This window comes from Paroedura picta, chromosome 5 (assembly GCF_049243985.1).
Source record: "Paroedura picta isolate Pp20150507F chromosome 5, Ppicta_v3.0, whole genome shotgun sequence".
NCBI classification, from domain to species: domain Eukaryota; kingdom Metazoa; phylum Chordata; class Lepidosauria; order Squamata; family Gekkonidae; genus Paroedura; species Paroedura picta.
The window spans coordinates 73,393,643-73,409,769 of record NC_135373.1 but is presented as its reverse complement, the minus strand read 5'-3'; the positions used below and the strand labels follow the sequence as shown (position 1 = coordinate 73,409,769).

Genomic DNA, 16,127 nt, shown 5'->3' with positions numbered 1-16,127 from the left:
GGCGCAACCAGAAGCGGCGCAGGGATCGCCGCGTGCATAATCGGTTACTCTGGGTTTTGCCACCATCGCGCCCCGTCCCGTGCATAACTGGTGTGCTTCGCATCTTCCCCCTCCGCGTTTTTCATGTGACCCGAAATCACCGTTTTGGCGGCCGTGCATAATGGGGCACTGTGAGAAAATAGTAACAGGATACAAGCAGAAGTCTTATATGTGTGTTCATATCGTGTCGGGAGAGTTCTCCTGATCCTATAGGAAGACTTCTCCCCATTGGCTTGGTTGGGTTTAGACTGGACTGCCTAACAGGGCTCACTCACAAAGGAGCAATCCTGCAAGAATCAGCTGGGGATCTGGGTGTGTTTTCATATGCAGTTTCGTCAATATGAGAATGTTGCTTTTAAAGTTTACCTCTGTTCCTTTGTGTATGTTTCCTTTCATTCAGGAAACTGAGTCACAAGAAATTAAATGAAAGGTGCTTACTTCACAGTACTGTGCAGCTATAAGAGAACAATTATGTAAAAAAAAATTAACCTTGGATGCCATCTACCACATATCACCTGACATTCCCACCCAAATTAAGAAACTGTGTTTCTGTTTTGCTTTTAAGTTGCAGAATAAATATACTGGAGAAAAAAGGCAAGCACTGAATCTGAATCTAAACTAAAGCTTAAAAACTTGACTGATCAAGCTGTTTTTGCAGAAAAAGGCCTAAGTGTAGAACTTCCAAGAAGGAGGAAAATGCCCTAAAAGTAGGAATCTGGAGACTGAAAAGTAATGACACTTAAAAGAAGAGAAGGTGCTGACCTCATTATCTTATCTACTTGCTGTCCCCTTCAGGGTCTTATCTTCTTTGAACACCAGGCACTGTCTTACCCATCCATTTGAAGTGCTTTTTAAACGGGTATCGTCCCAGCTGTTATGGCAATTGAAAATGCATTGAGAGGAGAAAGAGCACCACTGAAAATGTATTGAGAGGGGAAAGAACTATGGGTCTGATAAGCACTGGGTGCTCAATTACTTCACCTGCAAAGGTGATAGAAAGGGGGTGGGAATTGCTGGTAAGCAACAGCTGGGGTACAGTGTATTCTGGTATGATTGTGAGGGGTGGCATAGGGTGGCATAGGAGGCTACATAAGACATAATCATCACATACCCCGCATCTTTGGTCCCCCTCTAGGTACTGTATCCCGTCTTCACTGTAACTATAAATGAGGTAAGTTCTGCCCTTGACAGTTGCACTTCCTTATCTCACTGGTGAAATACATAAAATTGGTCTTTGATTGTCCCAACTAATATTGACTGCTCCTCTTATTCTATGTCCATTTGTAATGAGGGGGCAACTCCTTGATAGATCTCATCAACAAGTTTGTCTAATAATTCCTCACCATTTTATTCCAAGGACCCCATCATTTTTCTTATAACAACCCTGTCAGATAGCTTAGGCCGAAGCAGGAACTAAACGCCAAATCTCCCCAATGTATAGCCAACAGTCTAACCAATAAGCCACATTAGCTCATCCACTAATGTAAGCTGCAAAAGGCTTCTGAGGAAGAAAAGCTCTATATGTGAATCACAGCTCCCTGGCCTATAAAAATTCAGGATGTTTGATTCTAACATTCCAAATCACTTAATGCCTGGAGTGAACTAATATTAGACATTGCCTCAGTGAGTTCTGAGCTGCCTGAAAGGTACTGGAATAATTATCTTTTGAGATTAAAGGTTGTAGCCTTTCCAACTGCTTGCACAGAATTAACTGCTATCATTTATTAGGTTTTGTGTGACAACTTGTATACACATGTGATTAGAAATTATTTACAGAACACCATTTACTGCCAGGCTTTGTTGATAAGTCAATGGATAATTCTTAATATCTTACCGCTGTGTGAAATTACACAAACTTGCCAATTTTCAGTGACAGAACAAACAATCACACTGTATTTTCTTATAGATTTTATGTCCCGAAACACAATTTCACACAGTTTTCATGCTAAATTAAATATTTGGCCAATGGCTAGGAACACGGATCTCTGCGCTACTTGGCACAAGCTGTTATATCCTTGTTGTTTTTATGGGAAACTTGCTGAGTATTATCTCTCTCAAATTTTCCATGCATAGTGTCTTTTTTCAGGCTCTAGCTAAAATGAGGAAAATGTTATCTGCAACTGCTAAAGAATAGGAACATATTTCCAACTTCAGATATTTCCATATAGTTAATTATCAGGTCTGAATTTAATTTTGTTTCAGATTAAACATGGTGCTACCTTCTTTTTTCAAAACTTTAAAAGTGGAACATATGCTAGTCTTATAATCTGGAAAAAAAATAGAAGGCATGTCCTTGGGAAAATGGAGGGTGGTGGTAGCCATCCCCTCCCCCCTTGGCACAGTATTTTAAACTTTGAGAAGAATTTTGCTTAATCTGAATCCTAAAAACAATTAATTCTTTCTTCCTTCCCTGTGGTCCTTTGTTTGAATCACATCTCACCTCCTTGTATCAATTGCTGAGTTGAGATCTGGCTGTACTACTGGGCTGAACCCAATGAATTTTTTCTTTATCTGTCAAGTTTATGAACATCCTCTTTCAGCATGGGATACAGCATGGGATCTGCCAAGCCATATGTTTTGTTTTGTTTTTTGTGGTGAAGTGCCAACTTGTAAGGATGACAAGCAATACTGAAGAAGCATGGCTTCTTTAAGTAAGACAAAAAAGTAAAATGTATGATAATGGTGAAGAAAAGCAATCTGTAGCCAGGAGACATCAACAAATGCATCTCCGCACAGGGCGATGTGTTTCTTCTAGCACACCAACTCAGACATTATCAAGGATATTCATCGGTTTTCAGCCTGCTTTATAAATTATTTACTCTAATAAGGGAATGAAACATCTATCTGACATTACATTTCTTTATTTGCAGTGAAAAACTTCCGTTAGGAAGGAGAGAGAAAATGGAACCTGAATCATGTCTTTGTAATGTTGGAATGATCTGATGGCTATTCACCGTTATTCATCTTGAGCTTGAGTCAAACTGTTCCCATATGAATGGGTTTTTTTATTTCTACATTTTCTTCATACCATTTTTCAATTAAGGCAGTAAAAATTATGGTCAGGAGAAACTCTAATATGCTAGTGAAAAAAGTCTTAATTCATATGTACAATATGGACAAACTCATAGTAATGATATTGATAGAGGGAGTTGATTTTAATGGTTTTAAAATTTGATTGTATTGTGTATGTTTAATTGTCAGCTGCCTTGTGGCAGCCAACAAGTGAGATATAAACTATGTGAATAAACAAAAAATATTGTTAATTTCCGTTTGTCTGAATGAGAGACTTTCAACTGTGCTCACACCTCTGTTTTATATTGATACTAGCTTCAAAGCCTGTTCCTAAGAATGGGCCTTGAAAGGGCCCACTCGCCTGGCCCCTGGCCAGAGACAGCTTACGGTGGCTTTGGGTGGCAGCTCGCAGCCAGATCAAGTGGGGCGGGTGGGGGCTGGGAGGCCCTCGTCAGCAGGCCAGGAGGCCCTCGTTAGCAAGCCCAGCCTAGCAGGCCAACAGGCCCTCATTAGCAAGTCCTCCACCACAACCCTTTGCCCAGGGCCCTCTCCCCTTACCTGCTGCTGGCTCCAGGCAGTGAGGTGTCTGAGAGCAAATAGTCTAGAGTCCAGGGGCGGAGGGCATGAGCTGCAGGGACAGGGCCAATCAGGGCAAAGCTGGCTGTACCCTGATTGGCCCTATTCCAACTTAGACAGCCGGACACGTCCCACCCCCTAGGCTGTTTCATAAATATATATAGAAACAACAATGGATAAGGATGTTCAATATCTGAGGAAGAGTACTTGCACTCGAAAGCTCATGCCTTGAATAAATCTTTGTTGGTCTTAAAGGTGCCACTGGACTCTGATTTTATTATATTGATATGGTTAGACTCAAGTTTAGTTTGTAGGTAACATGTCTTGACCTATAAACAGCAACCTATAGTGAAAGTTTCATAGATAGACAGACCATGGCCTTCATTCAGATTTTGAACAAATCAAAAAACAGTCACTGGCATGTGGCAATAGGAAATACATGTCTTGGCATTTCTGTCTCTTTCAGTAGGAGAAGAAATATAATGTGGATAACTGTAAAGTTATTTTGCTTGATGAAGTAACAGACGAGTCTGAGTAACTAAAATAATTATGTTCTGTGCCTTCTAGCACAAGGGATACATTGATTAATAGGAAAGCTAGAATCTGAAGCAGTGGAAGAAATAGTGTGAAACATAATAAAGATTCTCTTCAAGATGTTACATAACCCTGCAGTCATAGATAGCCCAAGGAAGGGCAGCAAGATTCGGTTAAGGTAACCTCTTAGTCATAGTTTCATGAGCTTTATAAATTTAAACAAGTTTTATAAATGAAAACTTCTAAGGGCTGTTTCAGGACATCACAAGTCACAGTTTCATAGTGGGTAGCCTGAAAGAACCACCTTCTTAAACTTTGTCAAGTAGAAAAATCAATTCAGTGCCAGGTCTGGGTTTTCAAGAACATAAAAATGGGAAAACTCAAGGACCCCTTAATCAGAAAAGGGTTTCTGATCTTCTTGAATGCCTCATGCAAAGTGAGAATGGCAGCTCCATTGAAACAAAGTGCTGTTTTCTAACCTCTGTGCCTCAGAAAATTCTGTAAGCAGTGCATCAACATAACCTACATTTCTTGTATGAATAGAAAAGGCAAAAGAACGTTGGTCCCCCCCCCCCAAAAAAAAACAGCAAACAAAAAAAAACCATGCAATGTGTTGGATTCAGCCAGCTTTCCTGTTGGTGTGAAAAGGAGGAGAGATGTGTACAGCCTGGTTAGAATATCTTCAGAAAGTAAGCTGATTATTAGACAGGTGACCACCAAGGAAGACTGCAGAGGAAGGCAATGGCAAACCACCTCTGCTTTTCACTTGCCTTGAAAACCCCTTGCTGGAAATGCAATAAATTGCTTGTGATTTCACAGTACCTATGTGCATATATAAAAGGAGATGTTTTCTTTGACCATTTGATGTCTTCAAAACCTATGAGGAGAATCATGGAACCTACATATACAGAATCCATGACAAATGGGGGCCATAGTATGTAGAGGAATTAAGAGAAAAAACTGACTAGATCCAACCCAATAACTGTTACATTAACACTGTATTTCAAACAGAGTTGTACCAATCTACAACAAGTTTACTCAGATGTAAGACCTAATTTATTCCATGGAGCATACTCCCATGGAAGCACTCTGTGTTAAAACATGTATGGTTTCTACCTGACAAGCTACATTTTCTTTATAACAAAATTATATTCTGAAGTATCAGTCAATATGTAATAGGAATTTTACAGCCAGCCGATTAGAAGCACAGCTTTTAAAGTGATAGGCTCAATGCCTATAGCTTATATTGCATCACAAAATAAAGGGAACCATATAAATGATTAAGTCTTACTGTGAAAGTGGCAGCCTGCTGGATTTTTTTGCACAGTTACAGAACTTCACATTCAAGGCTTATGTGGCAGCCAAAAAACAAAAAGAAGCCTGCAAAACTCACACTTCCACTGGTAACTGTAAATATGGATCTTATAAAGTATTCTCGTGAAAAAACAAGAACTGCCTCACTCAGTCAGATGAAGGTTTTGTCTTGATGAGTAACAGACTCTTGAGAACATACCTATGTGTGATGTTCCAGAGCAACGTATAAAACAATGATGGAAAAAAGTCAAATTATCAGCAAGGAACATGGTTTTCAAAATACTTCTTCAACATCTTATCTCTTGCCCCTAAACACTGAATTCCTATTCTTACATATATTTTCTGCAAAACCTGGGATTGGATACTGGGAATCCATTTTTACTAGAATGGACTCTTTCTTCCAGTAAAAGGTGTCATCCCACAATGCAAGAGGCAACCACTGGAAAGAGGTTCAAAGCAGCTTTCATTTTGGCACAGATTAGATTTTCCTCCAAAAATGAGCCTGTCTGCTATTCCCTGAGAAGCAATTAACAGCAATTAAACTTTCCCCTTATCTATTTGTGGCTTTCCATGTGCAGGATAGTTAGGAGGTCAATGAACTCTGTGCCAGGCAATGAAGGTCATCAGCCCAGGCTAGTTCATCCTGATCTGTCCTCTAGTGCAGTGGTCCCCAACCTTTTATCACCGGGGACCGGTCAATGCTTGACAATTTTACTGAGGCCCGGGGAGGGTAGTCTTTTGCCGAGGGACGTCGCCGCTGCCTGAGCCCCTGCTCCACTTGTTTTCCCACCGGCGCCCCTGACTTCCTGCCGCCTGCTGGGGGAGCTGCCAGCAGCATCTGAGCAGTGCCACGCCAAGGGGGAGCCCCAGCCATGGTGGCTGCTGGAGAGCACCAAGAGAGCACCGGAGAGCTGGCAGCAGAGTAGCAGGTCAGCCCCCAAGGCAGCAGCCAGGGAGGAGGACGAGGAGGAGCCACAGCCCGGTACCGACTGATCCATGGACTGATCCCGTTCTCCAGACCGGGAGTTGGGGACCACTGCTCTAATTAACAGTCCAGCTTTTAGCGCATTCTCCCTGTTTATAGAATCATTGCAACAGTCATTTTGTGCATATTGTTTCATCTCCCAGAATCCCCATCCCCCAAAAACCCCTAACATTTGTCAAACAAATATTTCCATCTTCTTGTTGCTTTTTCCCTTATAAGAATTCCCATGCTCAGAACTGTACTGGGAAATGAAAATAGTCCTGTTGTAAATATCATTGAGTCACTCTACAATGTGCTAAAACCCAGTTTTTCTGGGTTAGTCAGCTCAGTGGGCCCACAATACGTATCAGCTCATCCAAACATCAGCTCCACCAAACTGGCAGCAGCACAGGAGACAACAACTGATGAGCTAATACTAGCTGCCAATTGTTGATGAAAGGTCTAAGCCAAGCTGAGTCATTGGCAAAGTTGCTGGATCTTGGTTTCAGGCCACCAGCAGCTCTACAGGGCAGTGGCCAACAGGAAATATTTTAAGATAAATGGCCAGTCCATCCCACCCATGATTTTTAAAAAATACCTAATATAAGGAAGTAACATGCCAGTCTATTGACAATAAGAATTCCATAATATGTCTCAAATCAATGCATCATAAATAAAATTAAGAATCCAGGAAAAGGGTGCACATTAATTTCTTGCAAAATGAAGTAATATACACTTGGCATCTATTTACCTCATCTTATAGGGGGAGCGGTACAGCAAACTCCTCAGTCTTCCAAACCACCTAACCAGAATGCAAATATCAGCCTCATAAGAATGAGCTCAATGGGTTTAACCACATTCCAGATTCTTAGATGGCACAATAAAGTCTGCTTACAATGATCTAACAAACACTCCTCTAAATTACAGGATAATATACTTCACCCAGCTCTCTGTTGACTTGCCAACTATATGTTATATAATCTTGCCTCTGCCTCCATGCTGACCCCCAAAACACATTGCTATGTTGCTGAAATATTCTGGCCCAAGGCTTCTGTTCCAATGTTGGCACTAGGTCACAATAACAAATAGCACTGATCCCATATGAGAGTGAAGTATGTAATCCAAAATAGATTAATATGAAGCAAGCATCTTTATTTTCAGTTCCAAACATAACAAATACAGAAAGACAGTAAAAGCGAGTCACAGAGTTGATGTGACAGAACACAGTCATGACACATGTTTTTTTTTCAAGAATAAAAAATCACAATAATATATGAAGGTTTTTTTATATTAAATAATTCCCCAATATTTCTAAAATGTGCTATTGTGGTGGGTGGTAAGGAAGGTTTTACTATTTTACAACGATTTTACTCTGCTGGACAGAGAACTTATTTGGAGTCCTCCTCTAGAGAATTTTGGATTTGACACGATAATATTTTGCATGACCCAGGAACCTAAATGGTAATGAAAACACTGATGAAACATGGCAACCTTAACTAATATCCAATCAGCAAATAATTTCATGTATAATTGAATTTGCAGGTGGGGTTGTCTACAGGAAAGGAGACTCTTTGTCCTCGTGGTTTTTATTCCATCCATGGTTAATATGGCAGGAGATCCCAGTAATATTCACCAACTGAAATCACCAAATATAGATGTCTATTTTCTTCCTGTTTCCAAAATACTATTGTTGGAAACTCAGTTTTTCTGGAATGTGTTCAGTAGGCAAAAGCATTAAGTTTTCTGGTTGTCTCCAATTAATTTTCTGAATTTCAAAAGGTAATCTGCTATAATTTCATATGTAAGAAAAAGTCACTCTCCACGGGGCATTTTCATGCAAGCAACCCACACATGCATTAGACAGGCAGTAACTGTAAAAACTGTTAAAAACATAAGGAAAGCTGAGCATCAAAGAATTGAGGCTTTTGAACTCTGGTGCTGGACAAGACTCTTGCGAGTCCCTTGGGCTGCAAGGCGAACAAACCGGTCAGTCCTAGAGGAGATCAGCCCTGCCTGCTCCTTAGAAGGCCAGATCCTGAAGATGAAACTGAAATACTTTGGCCACCTCATGAGAAGGAAGGACTTCCTGGAGAAGAGCCTAATGCTGGCAGTGATTGAGGGCAAAAGAAGAAGGGGAAGACAGAGAATGAGGTGGCTGGATGGAGTCACTGAAGCAGTAGGTGCAAACTTAAATGGACTCCGGGGAATGGTAGAGGACAGGAAGGCCTGGAGGATCATTGTCCATGGGGTCACGATGGGACTTTACACCTAACAACAACAACAACAACAGTAACAGATGGAACAGAAAGTTTCTGAATGGTTCACACCTCCTTTGCACTTTATAACAGTAAAACAAAACAGAAAAAGTAAGTGGGAAATTACTTTTTTTTCCTAGGGGCCCAGGCTCTTGCATTCAGGAATACAACAGGCACTAGATTGGGGGTTGTAGTGGAAGAATTCTGTGGTTGGCTTCTCTCTTCCCCCAGGAACTGGAAAACTGCAGGCTGGAGACCCCTGGGAAGGAAATTCACCAGCAGGGGCAGCTCTCATGAAGCAGGTATCTGTATCCTCTGAGCCTCAGAGGGAAGTGGGAGTGGCTGGTCAGGGATGGCAGATGGAATATCGGCTAGCTGCTGGACAGACAGGCAAGCTGGTTGGAGGAGGAGGCACTCAGGGGTGGGACAGCCGCCCTGATTGGGTGTTAAGCACTGAGTGGCACTCAAGCCAGGAGACATGCTCCTCCTCCAAGGCCTTACCAGAAATATATTATGTGGAACAGATAAATATTATAAATACTTAAATACCCATTGGTTCAGTTACAACCTGTTTGATAGTTAATGGACAGCTGATTTTTTTTACCAAACAATCTGACTGTTCAGATGCAGTTTGGACCTCTTTGCTGGTTACTTTTCATGTATTCAAATGATACACTAAAGCAGCAGTCCTCAAACTTTTCCGGTTTGCAGACCGCTAGGAGGGATGTGTGGGAGGTAGTGACCCGGGGCACCTCGCCTGCGCGGCAGCCCCACACAAATGCACATGCATGGAACTGCCGCGCATGCATGTTTGCACCTGCTGGGGGCGCCAAGGCGCCCGTGCAGCAGTTTTGCACATGCGTACATTTGCGGAGCTGCCGCACATGCACGTGGGCGCTCCTGGCAGGGCGCCAACGCACACACGAGACAGCTCCACACATGCACACATGCGCTAAATTGCCACATGTGCACGCTGGCGCCCCTAGCGGGTACAAATGCACATGTACAGCAACCCACTGCATGCGCGTTTGCTACCACCGGCGTGCCGGTAGCCACGCCTCTCTCTCCCCCCTCCCACAGCGAGAAGCTCGCTGGGCCGCGAGCTAATCGGCCACTTCAGCAGCCAATTTGCTTGCAGCCTGGCGAGCTTCTTGCTGCGGGGGGGCGGGGAGAGGGAGGCGCGGCCCCCGTGGCCCACTGCCACTTTTGCGGCCCGGCAGCAGACCGCGGACCAGGGGTTGATGACCCCCGCATTAAAGTACAATTGACAGTATTTCACACATCTGTTATTAGCTCCAAGGTAGCCCTACCTTCCCCTTCCTTCAGGCTTGCTATGGCCTCTCACTGCTCAGAAACCAACCAGATAAATCAACACTGAGAAAACCAATCTGCTAGCCAAAAAAAAGAAAGCTAATACTGAATTTCCAGAGAAGTCTTTGGTCTGATTTAAATCAGTGGTATTGACATTATTCCACAGATATATTTTGGGTGACTGATAGGAAACATGAACCCCACCTCAAGTCATTTAATTACCTAACCTGTCTATCCATGATTCAGGGTAGAATCACTTTTGTACAAAGGTGCAAAAACTGACACATGACAATGAAAAGAAACTTCACCATCACAACTACTGTTTAACTGCAAATATGTTCAACAACTATTCAAACATTTTGGATTGTTGCGTTCAATATTGATCACAGCCACTGAACGTGATTTGTTTGCTTCTCAAATTTTCTTGCTGCAAAGTTTGCAGTACCTCTAAGTATTACATAGAATTTGACTGTACAACATAATTCCATATAAATTCCAACACATGCTAATCAATCCACCTTGTGTAATGCTACCCATCCGTCTTTTATGCTCCTTATAATTAATGGACATCAGGAAATAGTGTTTGACACTTCAGGAGGTCAGAGAAACCACTATATAAAATAAGCTGCAACCAGAAGAATCAGTGTGAAGTCCAGTAATTTTGGCTTCAGCAGCAAGAACTGCAAGGGCTTTCCCTTCTGCTCAGATGTAACATGACATGTTGCCACCTGCACTTCTCCTGTGCTTTGTCAAACTAGAACATGCTACTCCTGGAGCAAATTTGATTGATGCCAGGTATGATTTGATCAGACACCAGATTTCACAGGCTTTGATTTGAAGCCAGCATTGATTTTTCTTGACAGTTTTTACTTGCCAAGTATAAGACCAAAACCAATAGAAATAAATGCATATAAAAGCATATGTAAGAGCTCTGAAAATCCGTATGAATCTATCTATTTATCAAATCACACTATTTTAGGAGAAAGAACACTTATGTTCTTCTTGGGTGGATGAATGAAATCACAGTCATTATCTAAAGGTCACCAGTATTTTTAATGTTACTCAGGCAGCAAAAAGAGTCCTGAAGAATCAAGAGATGCTGGCTTAGTTTGAAGATGGGCTTCCTATGCACAAGATAATATAGATGCTATAAAAAGTTTACTTCCTTAAAAACATGTTTCTTATATATACTCATTTTTTAAAAAAATCAGATAATTTAAATAATAAACAGATTAATCTACCTAGCTACCTTCAAAAACAGTGTGTTGCAGAGTGATCTGGGGTGCGATCTGTTAATTAAAACATTTATATGTTACGCAGATACGGTACCTCTATGCAGATTAGAGGGGTGTACTAGCCGGTGCATGAGGCTTTATTATTGCCCAATACTAAATGATGGCCAAGCAGACAAAATGCAGGGAGATCTAGCAGACACCAACAGCATCTTCTAGGGAATAGGTTAACTGTTTCATTCTTGCCTAGTCCCACCAGCAAAGCAGAGTCTATCCTGATATTATTAGCCCTGAAAAATAACAAAGACAAGTGAAGGGAGGGCCCTTGCCCTTTCCTTTCCAGAGGTGATAACAGCACTCAAAAGCAAGCTGAGGGACAGTAACTGGTGAAACACTACAGCTTATGTGATCTAGAATGCATCACTGTGGATGTGGATCTACATGGCAAGCTGACTTTCAGGAAAACTTTTCAACAGTTATTTGTTATTTCATAAGGGAAACCTTGTTAAGTATTCAAAAAGTCCCAGGATTCCCCAGATAACAATTGGAACCTGCTCCTATACACTGTAGATCATAGGGGGGTGGGGGGGGTGGATACACATTCTATTTGTCTGCATTGTGAAAAACTTAAATGAGTAACTATAATCTTAAAACTCCAGACCAGTCCATATGGAATTGTATTAAAATAATCAGCTTCATTTCTGTGGAACTCACGTCAGACGTAAACAGCATTACTATACACAAAGTGTCACTATCTTCTCCCATAAGTAATCCAACCCCATCAGGAACTTGGGGTTATTAGTTTTAATAAAATGGGACTCATAAGTTTTTATTACATTTATAATGAATGCTTTCCATTTTATTGGCTCTTGGAAGGAGCAATTTAGCTCTTCTATTAAAACATGACTTTCTCTCCCTACAAGCATACAGGTTTCAATTTTGGTCTCCAGCATTACAAATATAAATTCAGGTATTGAGGTTTTAATAACAGCAAAAAGTTCCTTTCACAGATACATATAGAATAAGAATTTAGAACATTACAAAATGAACAGAAGATAAAAATCTGTTCTACTCTGATTCACTCAACATTATTGTTACAGAGCACATAGTGTCACAATAGTTATCTGAGGCCATATTGGGCTGTGTAATGCATTCAGATATTAATAAAACTTAGATTCATGCTATGCAGGTTTCACAGCAGAAAGCAAACTAGGTTATTTCAATTTCCTTAACAATATGATCCAAAAATAATTTAAAATTCTTTCTTTCAGTAAGTAATTTTCCACAATCTTTAATCTACTACTAATAGTTGTTATTAGGGTTTAACACCAGAGCATTCTTCATACTAGAACATTTATGATGGCTTGGCCACTATCAAGGAGTTGTACACATGGCACAGTGTCTGAGCACAGGCACCATAGATTGGGAGAAAAAAACCTTCTGACTGCTAAGTCTGCCTGCATTCACTGTAAAGTTGCACCAAGCTTATATTCCTGCTCAAACCTAGATTCCTTACCTGAAGGCAGGAGTCCCTGTCTTTCCAAATCACATGGGCAAGCAATACGTATATACAAAATATAAGCATATAGCAATGATCTAACTCTGAAACAGGGAAGATGAAAATTTAGTACTTGGCATTTCTAGTTACCTATTGGCAGCATCTGCCCACAAAGAATGTAATTTTTGAAGTAGGTCTAACAATATTAGGACATTCATTAACACAGAACAATGACATTAACTACTGTTCAATGAATTTAACAGATTATGAGTAACCTTGCAGACACTGTAAATGAAAAATTCTCTGTCACTGCCCCATCCCACACTATCTTCTTTTGGATTCAACACAAAGGTTTGATGATGTTTTCCATGTTTAAACCTTTTTTATGTATCAATTTTTTGTTTTGACTTTTTAAAATCCCTACTAACAGCAGATATGTCTGGGATGACATTTTATGCAATTATCCTCTCATACTATGTTTTCTGCAATCAGCTGTTTCTTCAGCAATAAGGGGAAGAGAGAACTGGAACATAATGCAGATTTACTGGCACTGTATAGCACCTATGTATTATGGTCATAGTAGCTAATGTTTTAAGACTTAAAATGATATGCCATGACTCCTCCTGGGCTGTCCATGGACTCAGACTCAAAATCCTGAAGAAGAGGTGCCCAAGAAACAGTTCCTGGAGCAGATTTTGAGGAACCAGACATTGACGCGCCAACACCAGAACCCCTAGATTCACTCACAGATCCTGAGACACCTATGTATTAGCCATGGTGTAGCAGGACTCAGCCCTCCAGGATTGTCTCTCTACCAGCAGAAACAAGGAAGGGAACCAGCCTTAGCTGACTAATAACCTGCAGGACTCTGGTCTCATTAGAACCAGCCAGGTAAATTCTAGAAGCTGATAGAAACACTGATGATTTATTATGAACACTTCAAGCAATAAATTGAAGGAAAAGACTTTGAACAACAATTCTTGCAGAAATTGTTTACTGTACTTTAAGTCATTGTTTGCCTAGACATTTCTTTTGGAGTTTGAATTCTAGAAGCTGGCTTCAGCACAGCTGGGGCTGCTTTCTCCCTAGCCTACTGAAGCCAAGTGTGAGGAAGGGAGCTTTGCTGGATCTAATGGTGTCCTCCAAACCTTGCTAAGCTGTAGTTGGCATGGTAAGCCCCTGTTCTTGAGGAGACTGGCAAAATCTGAAGCCAGAAAAACTTAACTGAATTTCTCAGCAGTAATTTCTACATTAAGGTAATTGTCTAATAATTCACTTAAAACAGTCAAAACACTGCTGATTTTAATGAATTCTAGAAACCATACTCTTAGTAGCCCTATTTCCAAGTTATAGTGAATACATGTGCAACGTATATTTGCTTGTTCTTTCCATGTGCATTGGCTAATCAGCATGCTACACTCAACGCATGAACAGTTAAAAGTGAGATTAAAAAACCCTACATTTGCTCAGGTACTGATCCCTGGTTTCATTTGTACAGTGAACATGTGTTGGCTCTTTCTTATCAGCAGGTCTACCTATGTAAAAGCAGGATATACACATGTTCACCATTACTAGTGTTTTTTTCCCCAAGCTAGAATTAGAAGGACTAGCAGAATGTGAGGCCTGCAGGAATGTTAATAAAATGCCTGAAAACATTTTTTTTTAATTTGGATTTTTATACCGCCCATTCTTTACAGCTCTGGGTGGTTTATAGATGAGCCAAGGAAACTTTTACTTGCCCTTCAATGTAACTAAAACACATTTTGAGAGTGACATAATTAAACTAATGGAAACTTCACATTCAAAGACTTCAAAAATCAGGACCTAAATATAAACAGGGGTTCGAACTCTCTCATCTCTATTTCGTTCTACTGCTAGAAAGTATCCTGAGGATACTGACTGCCCATTAAATTAATAGACTTCAGGTCTGATTTACTATGACAAATCGTATGCTACTAATAGTTTAAAAGAAGTCTCTGTTTTTGAGACATGCACTTCATGCTTTAACCAATTTGCCTTAAGACACCTCTTGCCCTAAACAGCACTCAACCAAACCATGTTTTGTGATGATCTTTTTTGAAATTTGTAGCTCTTAGAACTTTCTGGCTCTTCACTGGCATATTATATTGGTTGGGACTTAAAAAAACAAAACAAAACCTGAAGCCAACATTGGCTTTACCCCAAGGTGGAATTTTAAGTAGTCCAACATTTTCCCTAAACAGTGCAAAGTGACAAATGATACTGTTAAGTTTATTCTGAATGCTGCTGCTACTTACAGGCAGCTGCTCATGCTATGTTAACAATGACAACTATCACTAATGTTCCCCTGATGGATTATACTATCATTTCGGACTCCTTGACAGGGCAAGGGCAAACAAACAGATAGAAATCTTCTGCAATTGATTCTCAGTCAAAATCTTGAGCATCACAGACATGCAATTCACTTGTCTTCATAGATACAAAAGCTACATTTACCAAGTCTAATGCAAAAGAAAATAGCCATGAAGGTCTAGTGGAGCCATTCAATATGTTTTAAGTACCATACAGCCCCTGCATTTTATCTCTAATAACAATAGCTCATTGCTTTCTAGCTGTTTTCAGTCTGTCATCATACATCCAAGAACTACCAGAGGTAATCCACCAAACTTACTCTGGATTTTAAGGTTGGCATTTCAACATTTAAGAAAAGAGATGCAGAATAAAACAACAGGCTTCCTGATCTGGGAACAAGAAGAAAGTAGATTTATAGTACCAGCATAAATGGATATCCAATGCTTTTTAAATCTCTTCTGGAAATAAAATCTGAAGAAATCAAACAGCTGCAGCTCCAAGGGAAGTGTCCTGGCTAACACCTATACAAAGTCATGGCTAACACCTATCCACAAATAAAAGGATGATAATGCAGGTTTCAAAGGCAAAATAAAACATAAGTGGACAGCCCAAATTAAAATCCATGAATCGCTAAAGATGGATGAGATGAGATTTCTACCCATCAAATCACAAGTGATCATTATCATCATCATCAGAAGAGATGGCCCTTATATGCCGCTTTTCTCTACCGAAGGAGTCTCATTGCGGCTTACAGTCGCCTACCCTTTCCTCTCCCCACAACAGGCACCCTGTGAGGTGGGTGAGGCTGAGAGAGCCCGGATATTACTGCTTGGTCTGAACAGTTTATCAGTGTTGTGGTGAGCCCAAGGTCCCCCAGCTGGCTGCATGTGGGGGAGTGAGTAATCAAACCCGGCTTACCAGATTAGAAGTCTGTGCTCCTAACCACTACCCCTATCAGAGAAAGGCTAGCCATTTAGCTGGCAGGGACATTTCCTGTTCCGCCACTGCCTTAGAGGGCCACTTGTGAACAGGAACAAACTAAGCCTCAGCAAGCAAGTGCC

At 40.8% G+C, this 16,127-nt stretch overlaps 1 protein-coding gene and 1 long non-coding RNA gene across 3 annotated transcripts in view; one reads left to right on the top strand and one right to left on the bottom strand.

Moving 5' to 3' along the window:
• IMMP2L (inner mitochondrial membrane peptidase subunit 2) overlaps nucleotides 1-16,127 on the bottom strand; it is a 591,726-nt gene that overhangs the window by 417,202 nt on the left and 158,397 nt on the right. The window lies entirely within an intron of this gene.
• Nucleotides 518-3,181, top strand: LOC143839080 (uncharacterized). Its single transcript, XR_013231591.1, has 3 exons — nucleotides 518-793; nucleotides 1,175-1,210; nucleotides 2,910-3,181. It is a non-coding gene; the product is annotated as an uncharacterized LOC143839080 (long non-coding RNA).